The sequence below is a fragment of the Hyperolius riggenbachi genome, chromosome 12, assembly GCF_040937935.1.
Source record: "Hyperolius riggenbachi isolate aHypRig1 chromosome 12, aHypRig1.pri, whole genome shotgun sequence".
NCBI classification, from domain to species: Eukaryota; Metazoa; Chordata; class Amphibia; order Anura; family Hyperoliidae; genus Hyperolius; species Hyperolius riggenbachi.
Genome location: NC_090657.1, coordinates 219834645 through 219857160, shown reverse-complemented (window position 1 = coordinate 219857160; position 22516 = coordinate 219834645). Strand labels below are relative to the sequence as shown.

The following is a 22516-nucleotide window of genomic DNA, read 5'->3' as shown; positions in this document are numbered from 1 at the left end:
GCCGACATCCGCAGTAATCCCAGAAGTGCATTCTTAGGGTTTATTAAGGGGCCTCCGTTGCGTGCGATCATTCCAAATCCCACCGCACCAAGTGTAAAAGAGTTTCCTTCATCCATGACAGTTATAACTGGTGGGCGGCCTTCCCCTGCCCCCCCCCCCCCCCCCCCTTTGCCTGCAGTGACATGTGGCCTCTTCCTCTGATAAGACTGCAGCTGATGTGACGGTAGGGTCCCCCAAAATAGCAGCAAGTTGACCCCTGACTGTCTCCATTCCCCCTGCCCCCAAACCAAGAAAGCCGCGATTGGTGCCCCCCCTTTTACAATAGTAACTGGTGTACCTCTCGGCTCCCAGTTAGTTACTGCAGCAACAGTAAAGAGAAGGGCCGGGGTAATGGGTCCCACCTGATGCCAGTAAAAAACAGGGTGCTTGAGCACCGAGAGTGCCCCCCTTGTGCATGTGCCTGAGACCATTAGCAGAGACAACGTAACACCTTGATCAAACTTCAAAGAAATTGATAAAGAAGTCACGTCAAGCATCCTCCTTCACGTCCGCCTAACTACCTGTGACCTGGATCCTGGCCCAACACAGTTCATGTTGAACTGCCCCGACCTGTTCGTACCGGTATTCCTCAATATTGTTAACTGTTCCTTACAATCAGGGATATTTCCTGCTTTAACAGGTGCAAAGCACAGGTTCTGCGTGTGGTGGTGTGTGCATGTACATCCCCAGTTTTTTTGTCTGGGGCTGTATATGCGCACAGCCCCCACACGCAGCACATTTTCACAGTTTGTTCATGTATATGATGTTATTTATTGCATGAGTTTATTTATTCACAGGCACGAGTCACTTTATGAGCTGTATGTTATCAATTTATGATTGTTTTCTCTATGACACTGGATATCATTTGCGAACAGATGGATAGCTGTTGTCAGGGCATCCTTTTGCACTAGACACGTTGTATTTTGCATCTCACTCTGAGTATCCTTCCGTGTATGCTTGTATATTTTATTATTAGCTTCATATCATTTATTCTTTTCTGAGCTGGAATACCAATAACTCTTGGTTTGAATTGGGAGTTTTAATCAGTTTTTATATTTTAATTCTATTGGTTTGTTTAAATAAAATTGTTTTTTTATCTGTTTGCACCATAAAAACATGTGGAGCCATTACTGTTAGATATTTATCTTTTGTGACCTAGATTGGCACTTTTCTTAAGAGATGGATGTTACTGATTAGCCAATTGGGTATTGACTTTGATATGTTAGATATTGGTCCGTATGGCCCTTATCGCTCATTTGTTTTTGAATTAAAACTGAAGTCCTTCTGATTGGAGGGCAGAACATGATAACAAAACAACTTAACTTGCAGTCTTCACCACTGGGAATAGGAGGCACGGATCTACGCAGCTCTGACCATGTGCATAGCCTGGGAGTTCTAATTAGAGTTGGGCCGAACGGTTCGCCTGCGAACGGTTCCATGCGAACTTCCGTGGTTCGCGTTCGCGTCCCGCAGGCGAACCTTTGCGGAAGTTCGGTTCGCCCCATAATGCACATGGAGGGTCAACTTTGACCCTCTACATCACAGTCAGCAGGCCCAGTGTAGCCAATTAGGCTACACTAGCCCCTGGAGCCCCACCCCCCCTTATATAAGGCAGGCAGCGGCGGCCATTACGGTCACTCGTGTGCTGCCTGCGTTAGTGAGAGTAGGGCGAGCTGCTGCAGACTGTCTCTCAGGGAAAGATTAGTTAGGCTTAACTTGTTCCTGTCTGGCTGCATACCTGTTCTGTGAACCCACCACTGCATACCTGTGCTGTGAACCCACCACTGCATACCTGTGCTGTGAACCCACCACTGCATACCTGTGCTGTGAACCCACCACTGCATACCTGTTCAGTGAACCTGCCACTGCATACCTGTTCTGTTCAGTGGACCCGCCACTGTATACCTGTTCATTGAACCCACCACTGCATACCTGTGCTGTGAACCCACCACTGCATACCTGTGCTGTGAACCCACCACTGCATACCTGTGCTGTGAACCCACCACTGCATACCTGTTCAGTGAACCCGCCACTGCATACCTGTTCTGTTCAGTGGACCCGCCACTGTATACCTGTTCAGTGAACCCGCCACTGCATACCTGTTCTGTTCAGTGGACCCGCCACTGTATACCTGTTCAGTGAACCCGCCACTGCATACCTGTTGTGTTCAGTGAACCTGCCACTGCATACCTGTTCTGTGAACCCGCCACTGTATACCTGTTCTGTTTAGTGAACCCGCCACTGTATACCTGTTCTGTTTAGTGAACCCGCCACTGCATACCTGTTCTGTTCAGTGGACCCGCCACTGTATACCTGTTCAGTGAACCCGCCACTGCATACCTGTTGTGTTCAGTGAACCTGCCACTGCATACCTGTTCTGTGAACCCGCCACTGTATACCTGTTCTGTTTAGTGAACCCGCCACTGTATACCTGTTCTGTTTAGTGAACCCGCCACTGCATACCTGTTCTGTTCAGTGGACCCGCCACTGTATACCTGTTCAGTGAACCCGCCACTGCATACCTGTTGTGTTCAGTGAACCCGCCACTGTATACCTGTTCTGTTTAGTGAACATGCCACTGCATACCTGTTCTGTTCAGTGGACCCGCCACTGTATACCTGTTCAGTGAACCCGCCACTGCATACCTGTTGTGTTCAGTGAACCTGCCACTGCATACCTGTTGTGTTCAGTGAACCTGCCACTGCATACCTGTTCTGTGAACCCGCCACTGTATACCTGTTCTGTTTAGTGAACCCGCCACTGTATACCTGTTCTGTTTAGTGAACCCGCCACTGCATACCTGTTCTGTTCAGTGGACCCGCCACTGTATACCTGTTCAGTGAACCCGCCACTGCATACCTGTTGTGTTCAGTGAACCTGCCACTGCATACCTGTTCTGTGAACCCGCCACTGTAACCTGTTCTGTTTAGTGAACCCGCCACTGTATACCTGTTCTGTTTAGTGAACCCGCCACTGCATACCTGTTCTGTTCAGTGGACCCGCCACTGCATACCTGTTCTGTGAACCCGCCACTGTATACCTGTTCTGTTCAGTGAACCCACCGCATCAGTGCGCATACCTGTGCAGTTAAGTGAACCCACCTACCTACGTGAGTGCACGCAGTGTGATATACCACTCCGTGCATACCCGATATGGACAAAACAGGTAGAGGAAGAGGTAGTGCCAGAGCCAGAGGAAGGCCACCCGGCAGGTCTGCGCGAGGTCGTGTAAATGTAATTTCGTGTGGACCTGGCCCACAGTACAGTGCTCGGAAGAAGGCACGTCCCATCACCTCCCAAGATTGTCAGGACGTGGTTGAGTATTTAGCGACACAGAACACCTCATCTTGCTCAGCCACCAGCGCTACTACTAGCACCACTTCCGCTGCATTTGACACTTCGCAAGAATTATTTAGTGGTGAAATCACTGATGCACAGCCATTGTTGTTACAGCCAGATGAATTTTCACCAGCTCATATGTCTGAGTTACGCGGCAACACTATGGATGTAACGTGTCAGGAGGATGAAGGACCTACTGATGGTGCAAGTTTGGATTTGTCTGAGGCAAGCGAAGCTGGGCAGGATGACTACGATGATGACGGTAATAGGGATCCTCTGTATGTTCCCAATAGAGGAGATGAAGAGGGGGACAGTTCAGAGGGGGAGTCAGAGAGTAGTAGGAGGAGAGAAGTTGCTGAAAGAAGCTGGGGCAGCTCTTCGTCAGAAACAGCTGGTGGCAGAGTCCGGCACCATGTATCGCCACCTATGTACAGCCAGCCAACTTGCCCTTCAGCATCAGCTGCTGAGGTCCCCATAGTGCCCACATCCCAGGGTGGCTCAGCAGTGTGGAAATTTTTTAATGTGTGTGCCTCAGATCGGACCAAAGCCATCTGTTCGCTCTGCCAACAAAAATTGAGCCGTGGAAAGGCCAACACTCACGAAGGGACAAGTGCCTTACGAAGGCACCTGGAGAAAAGGCACAAACAGCAATGGGATGGCCACCTGAGCAAAAGCAGCAGCAGCACACAAAAGCAAAGCCACCCTCCTTCTCCTCTTCCTCCTCCATCAGGTGCATTATCTGCTTCTGCCGCTTTCTCCCTTCCACCTTCACAGGCACCCTCCTCCACTCCGCCTCTGCCCTTGAGCGCTTCCTGCTCCTCTGCCCACAGCAGCAGTCAGGTGTCCGTGAAGGAAATGTTTGAGCGGAAGAAGCCAATTTCGGCCAGTCACCCCCTTGCCCGGCGTCTGACAGCTGGCGTGGCGGAACTGTTAGCTCGGCAGCTGTTACCATACCGGCTGGTGGACTCTGAGGCCTTCCGTAAATTTGTGGCCATCGGAACACCGCAGTGGAAGATGCCAGGCCGCACTTATTTTTCGAGAAAGGCCATACCCCAACTGCACCGTGAAGTTGAGAGGCAAGTGGTGTCATCTCTTGCGAAGAGCGTTGGGTCAAGGGTACACCTGACCACGGATGCCTGGTCTGCCAAGCACGGGCAGGGCCGCTACATTACCTACACAGCCCATTGGGTGAACCTGGTGGTGAACGATGGCAAGCAGGGCGCAGCGGACCAAATTGTGACACCTCCACGGCTTGCAGGCAGGCCTCCTGCCACCTCCTCTCCTCCTGCTACATGCTCTTCGCTGTCCTCCTCCTCCTTGGCTGAGTGGCAGTTCTCCTCTCCAGCTACACAGCCCCAGCTCCGCAGGGCCTATGCTGCATGCCAGGTACGACGCTGTCACGCCATCTTAGACATGTCTTGTCTCAAAGCGGAGAGTCACACTGGAGCAGCTCTCCTGGCTGCTCTTAAGAAACAGGTGGATGAGTGGCTGACCCCGCACCACCTGGAGATAGGCAACGTGGTGTGCGACAACGGCAGCAATCTGCTTGCCGCTTTGTATATGGGGAAGCTGACACACATACCCTGCATGGCACATGTCATGAATCTAGTGGTTCAAGGATTTGTGGCAAAGTACCCTGGCTTAGCGAATGTCCTGAAGCAGGCCAGGAAGTTCTGTGGGCATTTGAGGCGGTCTTACACAGCCATGGCACGCTTTGCGGAAATTCAGCGCAAAAACAACATGCCGGTGAGACGCCTCATTTGCGATAGCCCGACTCGCTGGAACTCGACCCTGCTCATGTTCTCCCGCCTGCTAGAACAGAAGAAAGCCGTGACCCACTACCTCTACAACTACAGTAGAATGAAACAGTCTGGGAAGATGGGGATGTTCTGGCCCGACAACTGGACACTGATGGAAAATGCATGCAGGCTCATGCGGCCGTTTGAGGAGGTGACCAACCTGGTGAGCCGCAGTGAGGGCACCATCAGCGACTTAATTCCCTACGCTTACTTCTTGGAGCGTGCTGTGCGTAGAGTGGCGGATGAAGCTGTGAATGAGCGTGACCAGGAACCGTTACGGCAGGAACAGGCATGGGACCAATTTTCAGCAGACCCAGCTGTTTCCTCAACACCTGCGGCAGCACAGAGGGGGGAGGAGGAGGAAGAAGAGAAGTCGTGTGCAGAAGACGAGTCAGACTCAGAGGATGATGAGCAAGGTGTTTCTTTGGGGGAGGAGGAGGAGGAGGGGACAGCGGCAGGAGAACAACCTCAGCAGGCATCGCAAGGGGCTTGTGCTGCTCAACCTTCCCGTGGTATTGTTCGCGGCTGGGGGGAGGAGGTTGACTTACCTGACGTCACTGAGGAAGAGCAAGAGGAGATGGAGGGTACTGGATCCGACTTTGTGCAGATGTCGTCTTTTATGCTGTCCTGCCTGTTGAGGGACCCCCGTATAAAAAACCTCAAGGGGAATGAGCTGTACTGGGTGGCCACACTACTAGACCCTCGGTACAGGCACAAAGTGGCGGACCTGTTACCAACTCACCGGAAGGTGGAAAGGATGCAGCACATGCAGAACCAGCTGTCAACTATGCTTTACAATGCCTTTAAGGGTGATGTGACGGCACAACGCCAGCAAGGTACCACTGCCACTAACCCCCCCCGTGTCCACGCAGTCAAAGACAGGACGCTCCAGCGATCTCATGGTGATGTCGGACATGCGGACGTTCTTTAGTCCAACGCCTCGCCGTAGCCCTTCCGGATCCACCCTCCACCAACGCCTGGAACGGCAGGTAGCCGACTACCTGGCCTTAAGTGTGGATGTAGACACTGCTGTGAACAGCGATGAGGAACCCTTGAACTACTGGGTGCGCAGGCTTGACCTGTAGCCAGAGCTGTCCCAATTTGCCATCCAACTTCTCTCCTGCCCTGCCGCAAGCGTCCTGTCAGAAAGGACCTTCAGCGCAGCTGGAGGCATTGTCACAGAGAAGAGAAGTCGCCTAAGTCACAAAAGTGTTAAGTACCTCACCTTTATCAAAATGAATGAGGCATGGATCCCGGAGGGCTGCTGCCCGCCCCAAGACTAAGTCAGTCCCCGCACACACAGCATCTCTGCCTGCACGCCGTGTGACTGGCTGCCTGGCCTGCCCCAAGAAGACTAAGTCGCTCCCAGTCCCTCCACACAGCATGTCTGCCTGCAGGCCGCTTGACTACCTTCTCCGCCACCACCAACAGGGTCCGGGACTCCAGGCGGATTGCTGAATTTTTTAGGCCGCTGCTAGCAGCGGCCGCTGTAATAATTTTTCTGGTGCGTGTACATGACTGCCTAATTTTTCTGGCTGCACTGCGGGCAGCTGCAACAACAAAAGAAAAGGCATACATGCGCCCATTCTCCTTCGTGATCATTACCTTGCCGTGGTGAAGGGGCTTGCGTATCACAATGAAGCAATGACCGGCGCCTAGATGAGTGTCTCGGGGGGCACACCCACGATAATAAGGTCGTTGCCTCATTGTGGTCAGACCAAATTTGATCAGCTGGACAGTCACTGTTCTGTCATTCAGCTACATCAGCCAGGCGACCATATGGGCTGTAAAGCCACCAAAACCTGCACTCTCGCCATGGTGCGCACCAGTCCAGCACGGCCGTCACTACACAAACAGCTGTTTGCGGTGCGTTACACGGTGAGTTTGGTGTGTCAGTGTGAAGCAGTACCTTAATTACACTACCTGATTGATGTATACACATGCAAGATGTTTGAAAGCACTTTAGGCCTGTCATTTAGCATTCAATGTGATTTCTGCCCTTAAAACGCTGCTTTGCGTCAAATCCAGATTTTTCCCGGGGACTTTTGGCATGTATCCCACTCCGCCATGCCCCCCTCCAGGTGTTAGACCCCTTGAAACATCTTTTCCATCACTTTTGTGGCCAGCATAATTATTTTTTTTTTCAAAGTTCGCATCCCCATTGAAGTCTATTGCGGTTTGCGAACTTTAACGCGAACCGAACCTTCCGCGGAAGTTCGCGAACCAGGTTCGCGAACCTAAAATCGGAGGTTCGGCCCAACTCTAGTTCTAATTGATGGGGACTTAAACTTCAGAACTCAAATCTCTGCTGTGGTGAAATCATCCTATTTTCACCTGAAGAACTTTGCTAAAATCAAGCACCTCATCCCGACAGAAGATCTGCCAACCTTAGTTCATGCCTTCATCACATCCCGACTGGACTACTGCAATGCTCTTTACACTGGCCTTCCAAAAAAGGTCTTGTACCGCCTACAGCTGATACAGAATACTGCTGCCCGACTGCTAACCAACCATCCCCGTCACTGCCACATAACGCCAGTCCTGCACTCCCTTCACTGGCTACCGATAGAATGGAGGGTCCTATTCAAAATCGGCCTACTGACATTTAAATCCCTGAATAATCTAGGCCTGAATAATCTAGGCCCTGGATACATGAAAGATATGTTGCAGCTGCATAGCAATCCCCGCATTCTCAGATCCACAGGTTCTAATAATCTAGTCATACCCAGAGTCCACTTGGAATCTTTTGGTCCCAGAGCCTTCTGTCATGCTGCCCCTACGTTTTGGAACTCCTTACCTCAACAGATCAGGATAGCTCCATCCCTGGACGTGTTTACATCCAGACTGAAAACCCACCTGTTCAGTTTGGCATTTGCAGAAATATAACTTTTGTTGTGTGAATACTTCATCCTACCACCAATTACTGAATCTGAGAGAGCCTAAGCGCTTTGAGTCCTATGGGAGAAAAGCGCTATAGAAATGTTATTGTATTGTATTGTATTGATACTTAATACAAGTTGCACCAAGCACTTCACTGCAGTGATGATCACTTTTCTGTGCATTGTTACTGGCTGCCATGGCAATGCTCCCTTGCGGGAATCTTGATATTTTGGGCCCGCCGTGTGCTGTAACCAGAGCCCCGGTGGGGAAGCAGGTGTATCCTGAAATCTAGGAGGCTTATCACATCCTGTTTGTGTGCTTTGAGAAAATTGCCCGGGCAGGCCTGGCGGAGCTGTATCCGATTACACAGTGGTGAAAAGGCCGAGCTGTTCAGGAGCCATGCATGTCACATCGCAGCTACATAGCTTCAGATGGAGGACTGCCGAAGCTTACTGCTGGCATTGAACATTAGGGATCCACTGCATTGTTACTGACATGCATGGCAGCATTCATCTCACAACTGTAGTCTAAAGAAAAAGAGGTGTGGCTCAAACCAGGAATCACCTGACTTATGTACTGGCTGCCAAAATGTCTATTGACAAATTAAAAGGGCACAGGAAATGGATATTGCATACAGAATGTACAGGGTCTTAAAGTGGACTTGAAATCAGAATTTCCTCTCTGCTCTAAAAGATAATCAACGGCATAATAACCTTTATCCACTTCAGCTTATCTGGATGACTATAGTAAATATAAGGGAACAAAAGTAAAAGAAGAAAAAAAAATGAAACACTTCCTGGTAAATCAGGCGTGTGTTTCTAGCGCCATCTGGTGGTGAAAAGTTGAATTACAGGCACCAAACACTTGTCATAAAAGCATAGCTCCCAACTGTCCCTCTTTTGGAGGGACAGTCCCTCTTTGGGAGCCCTGTCCCTCTGCCCTCCTCATTTGTCCCTCTTTCAGGACTTTGTCCCTCTTTCTATGGAAATATATATATTTCTCTACTAAAAATGTGTTTGATTGACTCTAAACTTTATTCCCATCCTAGAAATTGATATATTACTAATTTTAAAATGTTCCTATGAAGGAAAATAAACCAGGATAGAAAGGACCAGTGTGGTTTGAATTATAAAACGACATATTTTTCTCATGAAATCTTTATGGTATGTGTGACTAGGGGTGTGATCAGGGGTGTGGCTTAGGTGTCCCTCTTTCCCATCTCAAAAAGTTGGAAGGTATGCATAAAAGAAATAATAAAAATTATTCACTTCCTAAGCCCACCCACCCCAGTTACCAAGCAAACACATGTAACACAAGCTGTCCTGATGCTCACCGCTCCCCCCGTTCTCTTTTCTGCCCCTCCGATCCTCCTAAATGCCTTATGGCACCCTCTTCCTGGTTGTCAGGGTCGGCATCACTGCGCCTGTGCTGGCCCGGCTTAATTTGGGCTCTGGTATCCTTTAAGGTAAAATGGCCTGTAGGGTGAAGTCATTAAGAAAAAACATTTCTTTGTTACAGCTGATACAAATCCTGCAATAAATCTGCAGTGTTTCTACTTCCTGCTTTCATGGAAGCAGACATAGTATTAACATTAACTGCACTAACATGGCATCCAGCTGACATCAGCTGAGATCAAATTACAACTTGTGATTAGACACAGATGAGGGGGGTAATTACACAGGCTAAACACTCTAAATACATACAGGGTGCATTTCTCTGTGTTTTTCTTCTGTCCTGTGCAAGAGTTCAGGTCCACTTTAAAAGAACTCACTGCAAAGCCCTGCAAGAGTTGGCACACGCAAAATACTTTGCATCTCAGCAGGGGCACCGTGCGTAGGCCTCCACTGTCCCCCGGAGATTAGTTCATCTCGCGTTTGCAGTTTTTCAGGTGCCACGGTTAATTGAGTTTTGCCACACACTACATGTAGCTTCTGGAGGCAGTGGCATTCGTGGTTACATTTTAACCCCTAAGGCTCTAAACGTGCCAACAGACGACAGGTGGTTTTCTGTGCTGGCCACCGGGAGCCGCCTGTGTGAACCAGACGTAAAGTGTTTGAAGAGATGTCTCCTCACAGAATCCACAAACTGGGCCCAACTAAATCCCAGCTCTGTTTCTGGGGGTGGCCAGATCCAAGGTAATATGTTTAAAATCGGGTGGACATGCTCAAAAGTCTCTCAACTTTGGGATAAATTAATGGAAATCTTAACTGCTTCCCAACCACCTAACGCAGGAGAGCGGCTCTCTCCATGCACATATGCGTCATCTCATGAGGAACGAGATTTGACGGGAGCTCGCACAAGGGTGAACTCCTGTCATTCTATGCAGCAGGCCCCAGCGATCAGCCTGCCAGCTACTGATCAGAGCTGGCAGGCTGTTTTTGTTGTTGTTTAATTAAGCAGTTAAGTATTTATATACTAGTGACCTTAGCCTGTTTAAGAACGGGCTAGGTCTGTCACAAATCCGCCGTGCTAGTCCGTCGCGCACCCGCCACACACATGCCCGCCCGCTCCTTCTGGCCCTGTCCTCCTCCGGCTCCCGGCGGTGTCTCTGCGGCTGTCCCTGCACATGCGCAGTGCAAAAAAGCACTGACACAGGGACAGACGCAGGGACACTTGGAAATTATATATAGAGATATAAATATTTATTGCCGCTCCTGGCTTCTATTTTACCTGGCTTCTACAGGGAGTGCAGAATTATTAGGCAAATGAGTATTTTGACCACATCCAGGGCCGGCGCTACCATAGAGATTTTTTTAGAGTGTGGGAATTTTTTTTTTAAAAATTATGTGGGGTCCCCCCTCCTGAAACTTTTTAACCCCTTGTCCCCCATGCAGGCTGGGGTAGCCAGAATGTGGAGCTCCGACCGATTGGGGCTTCAAACCCTGACTATACCAGCTGCAAAAAAAAGGTCCTTTAATGCCAATTTTTGCTCAGGGGTATCTGTTGGGGGGGCCCCCCAGGTTTATTTTGCCCTGGGGCCCCATTGTTGCTTAAACCGGCCCTGACCACATCATCCTCTTTATGCATGTTGTCTTACTCCAAGCTGTATAGGCTCGAAAGCCAACTTCCAATTAAGCATATTAGGTGATGTGCATCTCTGTAATGAGAAGGGGTGTGGTCTAATGACATCAACACCCTATATCAAGTGTGCATAATTATTAGGCAACTTCCTTTCCTTTGGCAAAATGGGTCAAAAGAAGGACTTGACAGGCTCAGAAAAGTCAAACATAGTGAGATATCTTGCAGAGGGATGCAGCACTCTTAAAATTGCAAAGCTTCTGAAGCGTGATCATCGAACAATCAAGCGTTTCATTCAAAATAGTCAACAGGGTCGCAAGAAGCGTGTGGAAAAACCAAGCCGCAAAATAACTGCCCATGAACTGAGAAAAGTCAAGCGTGCAGCTGCCAAGATGCCACTTGCCACCAGTTTGGCCATATTTCAGAGCAGCAACATCACTGGAGTGCCCAAAAGCACAAGGTGTGCAATACTCAGAGACATGGCCAAGGTAAGAAAGGCTGAAAGACGTCCACCACTGAACAAGACACACAAGCTGAAACGTCAAGACTGGGCCAAGAAATATCTCAAGACTGATTTTTCTAAGGTTTTATGGACTGATGAAATGAGAGTGAGTCTTGATGGGCCAGATGGATGGGCCCGTGGCTGGATTGGTAAAGGGCAGAGAGCTCCAGTCCGACTCAGACGCCAGCAAGGTGGAGGTGGAGTACTGGTTTGGGCTGGTATCATCAAAGATGAGCTTGTGGGGCCTTTTCGGGTTGAGGATGAAGTCAAGCTCAACTCCCAGTCCTACTGCCAGTTTCTGGAAGACACCTTCTTCAAGCAGTGGTACAGGTAGAAGTCGGCATCCTTCAAGAAAAACATGATTTTCATGCAGGACAATGCTCCATCACACGTGTCCAAGTACTCCACAGCGTGGCTGACAAGAAAGGGTATAAAAGAAGAAAAACTAATGACATGGCCTCCTTGTTCACCTGATCTGAACCCCATTGAGAACCTGTGGTCCATCATAAAATGTGAGATTTACGAGGAGGGAAAACAGTACACCTCTCTGAACAGTGTCTGGGAGGCTGTGGTTGCTGCTGCACGCAATGTTGATGGTGAACAGATCAAAATGCCGACAGAATCCATGGATGGCAGGCTTTTGAGTGTCCTTACAAAGAAAGGTGGCTATATTGGTCACTGATTTGTTTTTGTTTTGTTTTTGAATGTCAGAAATGTATATTTGTGAATGTTGAGATGTTATATTGGTTTCACTGGTAAAAATAAATAATTGAAATGGGTATATATTTGTTTTTTGTTAAGTTGCCTAATAATTATGCACAGTAATAGTCACCTGCACACACAGATATCCCCCTAAAATAGCTAAAACTAAAAAACAAACTAAAAACTACTTTCAAAAATATTCAGCTTTGATATTAATGAGTTGTTTGGGTTCATTGAGAACATGGTTGTTGTTCAATAATAAAATGATTCCTCAAAAATACAACTTGCCTAATAATTCTGCACTCCCTGTATTTACAGCTCCTGGCTTCTATTTTACCTGGCTTCTATTACAGCTCCTGGCTTCTATTTTCCAACCTGAGCCTGACTCGGGGATACTGCCAAGGAGGTTAAAAGAACAGCGATTTCATATTGTACGCTACATTCACACTGGGTCGCTGTGTTCCCTGTAAAAGCAGAATCGCATCAAAGGAGAAAGTCACGCTACTGCATTGCCGGGGGGGGGGGGGGGGGGGGGAGCATCTCCTGTGTATTGTATTACAGCTAATCCGGTAGGTAGTTAACCCTGAGGATCCCCCAATCCTGCATACTGGTAGTACTCTTTATGTGCACATTATGCAGTACTGCCTAGCATGCCTCCCATTATGCTACGGATGCCACCACACTGCTGACGCGTACATGTGACTGCATCATCACAATATGATTTCCTCGGATTAGCAATACAATTATATTGTTTGAAGCAACACACCAGTGTGAACGTTGCTTTAGCAACACACCAGTGTGAATGTTGTCTTAGCAATACACCAGTGTGAACGTTGTCTTAGCAATACACCAGTGTGAACATTGCCTTAGCAACACACCAGTGTGAACGTTGTCTTAGCAACACACCAGTGTGAACGTTGTCTTAGCAACACACCAGTGTGAACGTTGTCTTAGCAATACACCAGTGTGAACGTTGTCTTAGCAATACACCAGTGTGAACATTGCCTTAGCAACACACCAGTGTGAACATTGTCTTAGCAATACACCAGTGTGAACGTTGTCTTAGCAATACACCAGTGTGAACGTTGTCTTAGCAATACACCAGTGTGAACGTTGTCTTAGCAACACACCTGTGTGAACATTGCCTTAGCAACACACCAGTGTGAACATTGCCTTAGCAACACACCAGTGTGAACACTGCCTTAGCAACACACCAGTGTGAACATTGCCTTAGCAACACACCAGTGTGAACGTTGCCTTTTTCTGCATAAATCACAAGTTTTTTGCTGTTTTACAAAACTTGTTTATAATTCATATACAACAATCTTCTTATTAAAGAGCATAAAAAATATAATCCTGGAGACTTCAAAAGATCAGAACTGAAAGTATGAATGACAGGCGGTGGTTGTGTAAGTGATACAGTTACACAGCTGACTTCCCCTCCAATAATCCCACCCAGGAACCTCTGCCAGCTGCCTACACAGGACATGCTAAATGCACTGCAGCATTTCACCCCTAATCAGGATATAATCCACACACATCAATTATCCTCCTAACACCATACAGTTCATGACTTAGGGCACAGGTGTGGAACTCCAGGCCTGGAGGGCCAGATCCATGCCAGAGTTTAGGATGGACTGAGAAAGAGAGGAATGTGTTCTACCTGATGGACCGCACCTTTCCTGATTCAGGCCTGAAACACACCAGAGGAGTTTTTCTGAGCGTTTTGAGTTTTTAAATCTGCTGCTAATGTTATCCTATGTGTCTGTGCACACTGGAGCAATGAGGTTTTGTAAAAAAGCCCATAGCATTACATTGGGAAGAGGTTTTGAAACCTCTAAAAGCTCTTCCCAATGTAATGCTATGGGGCTTTTTACAAAACCTCATTGCTCCAGTGTGCACAGACACATAGGATAACATTAGCAGCAGATTTAAAAACTCAAAACGCTCAGAAAAACTCCTCTGGTGTGTTTCAGGCCTCAGACCCATCAATTCATTTGAGCTGTATCAAAAATGTGTGAGGACCTCGGCCCTCGTAGGACCGGTTTGACATACCTGACTTTTTTTCCAATACAAATGCCGTCCTACTGCATTTTTTCTGAAAACTAGCTCCTATACTTCGTATAGGACGGGTAGCACAGAGGTGTAGTGGTTAGCACTCTCGTCTTGCAGCGCTGGGTTCCCGGTTCAAATCCCAGCCAGGTCAACATCTACATGGAGTTTTTACGTTCTCCCCGTGTCTGTGTGGGTTTCCTCCAGGCACTCCACTTTCCTCCCACATCCCAAAAACATACAGGTAAGTTTATTGGCTTTCCCCCTAAATTGGCCGCAGACAAGATACATATACACTACACAATACATACTGTACATAGACATATGACTAAGGCTCCCTGCACACTGCATGCGATTCCGATTCCGCTTTTTAAATCCGATTCCGATTTTTAATCTTTACTGCATGCTGCATTTTTTTATCCGTTTTTCTGTTGAATGTATTCAGGGAAAATCGGAAACGAAATTGGAATCGCAAAATGGATTTGCAGTGTGCAGGGATTAGATTGTGAGCCCCTCTGAGGGACAGATAAATGACATGACTATGTACGCTGTACAGTGCTATGGAAGATGGCGGCCCTATATACAGGTAAATACGAAATAATAATAGCAGCACAGGAAAAAAATTGCATAGAAATCACACCATACATCCTATGAATAATGGCGAAATCGCTGTAGTGTTTATTCATGGAAAAGGGCCCTTAGGATCAAATTCAGTATCACTATTAGTCGAAATGATCACACACAGCATCCTAAAACAGAAGCAGGTCTGCTTTCAGAGAACAGCTTGCAAATAACATGGCTGCCTGTCTTATATATATATATACCCTTCTAGGTTAAGTTTCAGAATACAGAGGAGCACACTCTTTGTCCTGTAAAACAGTGTTTCTCGACACCTGGTTTGCGTACCCCAGAGGGTACACAAGACCAAAGCCAGGGGTACGCAGCGGCAGGCCTGTTACTACAGGCGGGTGGACTGGGTGACCACCCAGGTGCTGGGCAGAGTGGCGGGGAAGAGCAGGCATAGTTTAGCAAATCATCTTCTGGGATCCACCGCGGCCACTATTTTCTCTCCCAGGTGTCCCTCGTGTTGGTAACAGCGCCCCCTGCGACGATGTACCTGAATGTCATCACAAGAGGCACTGGTACTAATGCAAGGGACGCCTGGGAGAGGAAGGAAAGAGGCTGCAGTGGATCCCGGAAGGTGAGTTGTTGTTATGCCCCACTCCTCCACCGCTGAGTCTATCCCCCTGGCTACCCATACTGGAGGCACCTGCCTTGCTAACCTATACTGGGTGGCAACTATACTGGCTACATATACTGGAGGCACCTACCTAGCTAACCTGTACTGGGTGACACTATAATGGCTACCTATACTGGGGCAACTATACTGGCTACCTATAATTGAGACACCTACCTAGCAAACCTATACTGGGTGGCAACTATACTGGCTACCTATACTGGAGGCACCTACCTAACCTATAGTGGGCGGCAAGTATACTGGCTACCTACACTGGAGACACCTACCTAGCAAACCTTTAGTGGGTGGCAACTACACTGGTACCTATACTGGGGGCAACTATACTGGCTACCTATACTGGAGGCACCTACCTAACTAACCTATACTGGGTGGCAACTATAATGGCTACATATACTGGAGGCACCTACCTAGCGAACCTATACTGGGTGGCAACTATACTGGCTACATATACTGGAGGCACCTACCTAGATAACTTGTATTGGGTGACAACTATAATGGCTACCTATACTGGAGACACCTACCTAGCAAACCTATACTGGAGACGCCTACCTAGCAAACCTATACTGGGTGGCAACTATACTGGCTACATATACTGGAGGCACCTACCTAGCTAACCTGTACTGGGTGACAACTATAATAGCTACCTATACTGGGGGCAACTATACTGGCTACCTATACTGGGGCAACTATACTGGCTACCTATACTTGAGACACCTACCTAGCAAACCTATACTGGGTGGCAACTATACTGGCTACCTATACTGGAGGCACCTACCTAACCTATAGTGGGTGGCAAGTATACTGGCTACCTACACTGGAGACACCTACCTAGCAAACCTTTAGTGGGTGGCAACTACACTGGTACCTATACTGGGGGCAACTATACTGGCTACCTATACTGGAGGCACCTACCTAACTAACCTATACTGGGTGGCAACTATAATGGCTACCTATAGCTATAGTGGAGACGCCTACCTAGCGAACCTATACTGGGTGGCAACTATACTGGCTACATATACTGGAGGCACCTACCTAGATAATTTGTATTGGGTGACAACTATAATGGCTACATATACTGGAGGCACCTACCTAGCTAACCTGTATTGGGTGACAACTATAATGGCTACCTATACTGGGGGCAACTATACTGGAGACACCTACCTAGCAAACCTATACTGGGTGGCACTACACTGGCTACCTATACTGGGTGGCAACTATAATGACTACCTATACTGGGGGCAATTATACTGGCTTCCTATATTGGGTGGCAACTATACTGGCTACCTATACTGGAGGCACTTACCTAACCTATAGTGGGTGGCAACTACACTGGTACCTATACTAGAGGCACCTACCTAGCTAACCTATACTGGGTGGCAACTATACTGGCTACTTATACTGGAGACGCCTACCTAGCGAACCTATACTGGATGGCAACTATACTGGCTACATATACTGGAGGCACCGACCTAGCTAAACTGTATTGGGTGACAACAATAATGGCTACCTATACTGGCGACACCTACCTAGCAAACCTATACTGGGTGGCAACTATACTGGCTACCTATACTGGAGGCACCTACCTAACCTATACTGGGTGGCAACTATACTGGCTACATATACTGGAGGCACCGACCTAGCTAAACTGTATTGGGTGACAACAATAATGGCTACCTATACTGGCGACACCTACCTAGCAAACCTATACTGGGTGGCAACTATACTGGCTACCTATACTGGAGGCACCTACCTAACCTATACTGGGTGGCAACTATAATGGCTACCTGGAGACACCTACCTAGCAAACCTATAGTGGGTGGCAACTACACTGGCTACCTATACTCAAATAATGGTTGCACGTTTACATTTCATCAAAGTATATTAATCTGAATTCAGGGGGTTCTTGGCTGGAACTGAATTGCGATAGGTGGTACTTGGGTCACAAAAGTTGAGAAACATTGCTATAAAACACTTGTGCTATTGCAATCTTCATTCTGTTAGCCCCACCAAGAACATGGCAGCTTTGTTGCTCTGTGTCGCTGGTCTGCACGCCGTCTTCTTTCTGCAACGTCACGCTACTTGTGCACCAGAATGATGACGTATGACCCCCAACATCTTTTTCTGGGTGTAAAGTTTAGAACCGGGCTTTATCAGCTTCCTGGAAGTCGTAGGGGTGATGGAGTTAGGGTAAGTGATAGGATACTGGTAAAGTTATAGATATTCTACTATTGGATACATCTCACACCCATTGCAACTTTACCACATACACCACCAACTCCTCGTATACAATAATGAGACAATCCAGCTGCATTCTATTTTGGGAATAGAAACAGGCATTATGTTTTGCCCATTTGCTATGATATTGCATCTATAGAGTTCGTTAACACTGGAGGTGCGTTCAACCTTTTTTTTTTTACATGCAGGCAATTAAAAAAAAAATCACCTGCCAAACGCTTGTGCAATAAATGCCTATGAGAAGATTCATATCAGCGCAGGTCATACGCTATGTGGGCAGCAAAGCAGTGCGTGGATCATTTTGGGGAAAATTCGACTCAGTGGAAGGTATAGGAGAAACGCCAAACGCTCACAAAATCACTTTGTGCAGCAATTGCGTTCACTTCAAGAATTACATTGTATTTATTCTTTTCCGGGTCAAAGAGTTCACTTCCGGACTTGCGTCGTAGTGGAAAAAAACAAAAACACAATCACTCTGAAAAAGCGCTTTACAAAAACCGCAGTGCCCACCTGAGCACCAGGAGGAGAAAAAAAAACCTCCAAAAATGGCCAACGCAAACTGAACGAGGCCTAAATGAAATGTCAGTCATTATTTGTGTAAACTTTTTCACAAGTAAAACCAATATAGTTGCGCACAGTGAGCAACTTCGTTGCAGTCAGAATACAGAGCTGAAGTTACTTTTAAAACACTAAAAGTGGCCACCAGCAATAGCTGGCAGCTGAATTGCATCATTCACATCCACATGGACGTGGAGGGGGTATAGTAATTAATGCCTCCAGGACTTGTGCAGGAGCAGGGTAAGCCATATATCAGCTGTATCCAGCGCCCATATCTCCCGGCTGTGATTTCACGCATACATTCAGGAGAACCCAACGCTTCTCTAGAGCTAGTTTAACAGCAATGCCTTGCAGTCTCATGAAAGCCCATATTCTGCTAAACAGTAAGCAGAGTTCCCCAACCCTATCCTCAAGGCCCACCACCAGTACATGTTCTGCAGAAACCCACTAACATTCACAGGTGGGGTAATTAGTGTCTCATAGTGATGCTCTCACTTCCAGCTTGGAGGAGGAAGTGCAAACCTTGGTAAAGCTTTCAACACGACCAATAGGACACATGCAAGCTGTTGGAACTAGGGTTGCCGCGATTTACCGGTATTACGGTATACCACGGTTTTACTAAGCACGGTAATCACGGTAATCACTTTTAGGAAATACCGGTTTTTGCTGTATTTCCGCATCCCCGCCACTGCTCCGGCATTGTCCTGCTCTGTGTCTCCCTTTGTAACGAAGGCAAGCTCCCAAAGCTAGTTTCTGATTGCGGGAGGCTTGTCAACATGAGTGCAGGAGCTGGGTGGTGATGCGCGTCCTGTGATGACGCGGCCACGCATTTCCCCAGCAATGTATCTGCTTGTGGTTTCTTTTTATTGTGGACTGTACCACAAAGGCAGAGGGGGAGTCACCAGGTCATTCCTGCTAAATAAATACGGCAAATGAGAAAAGGCTACAGCCCGTTCTCCCTCCTGCTAGATGCATGCAGCCCCCTGCCTCCCCCGACTGCAGAGCTGACATAAACACTGATACAGATCAGTGTTCAAAGGAATGTCCAGCTCTCCTCCCCCATGAAAAGGAGTATGCCGCCCGCCCGGGAGAAGGAGCGAGAGACGCACTGCACGTGGAGAAGCTGAAGCTTATGACACCAGATAAGCAGTGTTGCTGTGTGAGAGGTGCTGTGTTTGTATGAATGCAGCTAGTGTGTATATGTATGGCATGTGTGTGTGTGATGTCTGCCTGATGTATGTGTGATGTCTGAGTGATGTCTGCCGGATGGATGTCTGCCTGATGGATGGATGGATGGATTGATGTCTGCCGGATGGATGGATGTCTGCCGGATTGGTGTGTGTGTTGTGTGTGTGTGTGGTGTCTGCCTGATGTACGTGTGTTTGTGTAATGTCATGTGTCCTCATGCCCACCACTCCCCCCTGTTCTACTCAGTCCCCCTACTTTTTAAAGAAATCGTCCGCAGTGGCTTAGCACAGGACTTCACCTAATTCATGTCCGCTCCACCCATTTGCATTTTATTTTTCAGCTCTGGTATTCTTTAAAGGAAACCAGAGACGCAGCATAGTGAAAGTTTTATATATACCTGCGGCTTCCTCCAGCCCCATCATGCGCACAGATCCCTCCCACGCCGCCATCCTCAGCCTTTTCTATCGCTGTTACTGAGTCCAGTAATTTCGGCCAGTCGCGGCCAGTTTTACGCATGCGCAGTGCGCTCCCTCCATCTCTTGCAGAAAATAGTACGTCTGCGTAGTATTATTCTCCGCTGCAGAGAACGCACTGCGCATGCTCAGACTGGCCGCGACTGGCTGAAGTTACCGGACTCAATACCAGCAATAGAAAAGGCTGAGGATGGCGGCGTGGGAGGGATCTGTGCGCATGATGGGGCTGGAGGAAGCCGCAGGTATATATAAAACTTTCACTATGCTTCATCTCTGGTACACTTTAAGGTGTATAGTAAAGTGTACCACCAGCATTTTTGAAGTGGACCTGAACTCAAAACGTCCTCCTCTTTGCTCAAAGATATGCAACAGCAATTTCTTTTTATCACAGCTAATACAAATCCTAAAATAAATCTGTACAGTTTCTACTTCCTGATTCATGGAAGCAGACATATTAACCTACTGTGCTTTCTAATGGCCTTATTATCTGCCCTCTCTGCCATAGGCAGTCATGTGACACGGGGAGAATGAGATTTACTTTTGGTATTGTTTTTTTTGACATTTAGAAGAGTAAATATTTCAAGCATGACAGGAGGACCCTAACCATTAATGGTTTAATAAGGAAGAGTTTGTTCAACTTTGACCTTTTCTCATTTTTATAAGGGTAATTGTAATGAGAATAATTGCGTAATACCGTATACCGTGGTATTTTTTTTGACGGTTATCATACCGTGAATTTTCATACCGTTGCAACCCTAGTTGGAACACAGGAAGGATGGCAGAATTATGGGTAAATAACCCATTCTCATCCAGCTGCAGCAATTAAACCTCATTTGAACAAGTAAGTACTCTTGAGAGCATCACTAATGTCTCAGCAGAGCTGATGAACTACCTCTGAATTTCCACAAAACATGCACTGTTGGTGGGCCTGGAGGACAGGGTTGGGGAACACTGCATCGAGAACAAGAGGAAAGCCTCATGATCCTATGGAGGCTTCCCTGGCTACTCCATTGTCCCACATCAGGGCGGCACAGCTCCTCTTCCTGAAGCCTGCCCATGCAGTCACCATGGAGCACATGGCTCCAGCTTCCTGCACATGCCCCCTCAGTCAGCTACTGTGCAGCCCCGATATGATTCTGGGGAGCCGCACTCAACTATGAGAGACACCAGAGTAGGTGAGAAGCCTCAATAGGAGCCTAGAGGTGCGTACACACATGCGACTATAGTCGTTTGTAACGATCGTTCCCCGATCTTTACCAACGACGATCGTTACAAAAAACGAACCACCGACTATTAAGGCAAACGACGAACGAGCCAAATCGCTACAAAAGTAAGTTCTGTCTCGGCGGATTTTAACCAACGACGATCGTTTGCAAAAGTAGCACATCGTTGGAAACGGTCGTTCGTACTAGGCTTGACATGCGCATTTCACTATTTCTCTGTGAAACTTCTCATTTTTATGCGCAGGCGCAATAGTTGCTTTACATGATGTAACGTTCGTTCTAACGATCAGATCGTTACACACCTTTTAAAACTATCTTTACATAGGTCGTTCTTTCATCAATTAAAAGTTCGTTCGTCGTTCTCAATGAACGATCGTTGTCGCATGTGTGTACGTAGCATTAGACTTCCCTTTAAGTATCCAATTTTGTACCCGAGCTTCGATTCAAGTGCTCCTAACCAGCACAAAAAGCTGGCAGTACTCGGTGGTGAAGGAAACTAAAAGGTGGTTTGTGGGCTCTGCAGGTTCAAGCCCACCAAGGTTAATATACTTTCACTTAATGAATTTTATTATTTAATAAAGAGTTCATGGAGTCTATAAAGTGGAGTATAGAACTGTATTATCTAGGACTATTTTTTAACATTGAGCAGTGATGTGCTCACGAGTAGTCACAAGTCCCTAAAGACTTTAATTTGTGATTTAAATGAGGCTTAATTGCCTCAGCTGTGCAGCTGGATGACAAGGGGTTACCCACCCATAAATCCATCGTCCTCCCTACACTCCAAATAGCTTCCATGCATCCTATTGGACACGTTGCAAGCCTCACCACCGCACTCTTTCTCCTTCTGGCTTGGAGGAAGTGCTCGTAGTGAGGCTTACAATACATCCAATAAGACACATGCAAGCTATTTGGAGCGTAGAGAGGACACAGATTTATGGATAACTAACCCCTTGTCATCCAGCTGCACAGCTGAGACAATTAAGCCTCATTTAAATCACAAATTTAAGTCCTTCAGAACTCATGACTACATCACTGACATTGAGTCTCAAGCAACTAGACACCACACTTATCCAGCAGCCAATCCCTGTTACAGTTAATCAAGACTACTGTATTTGGATGAACATCCCCATTTATATATGGAATGATTGCTGTGATGAGTACAGCTTAGTCCTGCTACTCAGGGCCCAGAGAGTGGGAGGCATTACCCTGAACTAAGCTGGCCCCATCCAAAATAGTCCACTTATAAACACT

General features: G+C 47.5%; 1 protein-coding gene across 1 annotated transcript in view; it reads left to right on the top strand.

The window, feature by feature from the left end:
* The first annotated feature begins 925 nt into the window (after positions 1-925).
* Positions 926-22516, top strand: part of ANAPC11 (anaphase promoting complex subunit 11) — a 101424-nt gene continuing 79833 nt past the window's right edge. The window contains exon 1 of the mRNA XM_068263221.1: positions 926-932. The gene's annotated coding sequence lies outside the window, so the exon portion shown is untranslated. The remainder of the gene's footprint in view (positions 933-22516) is intronic.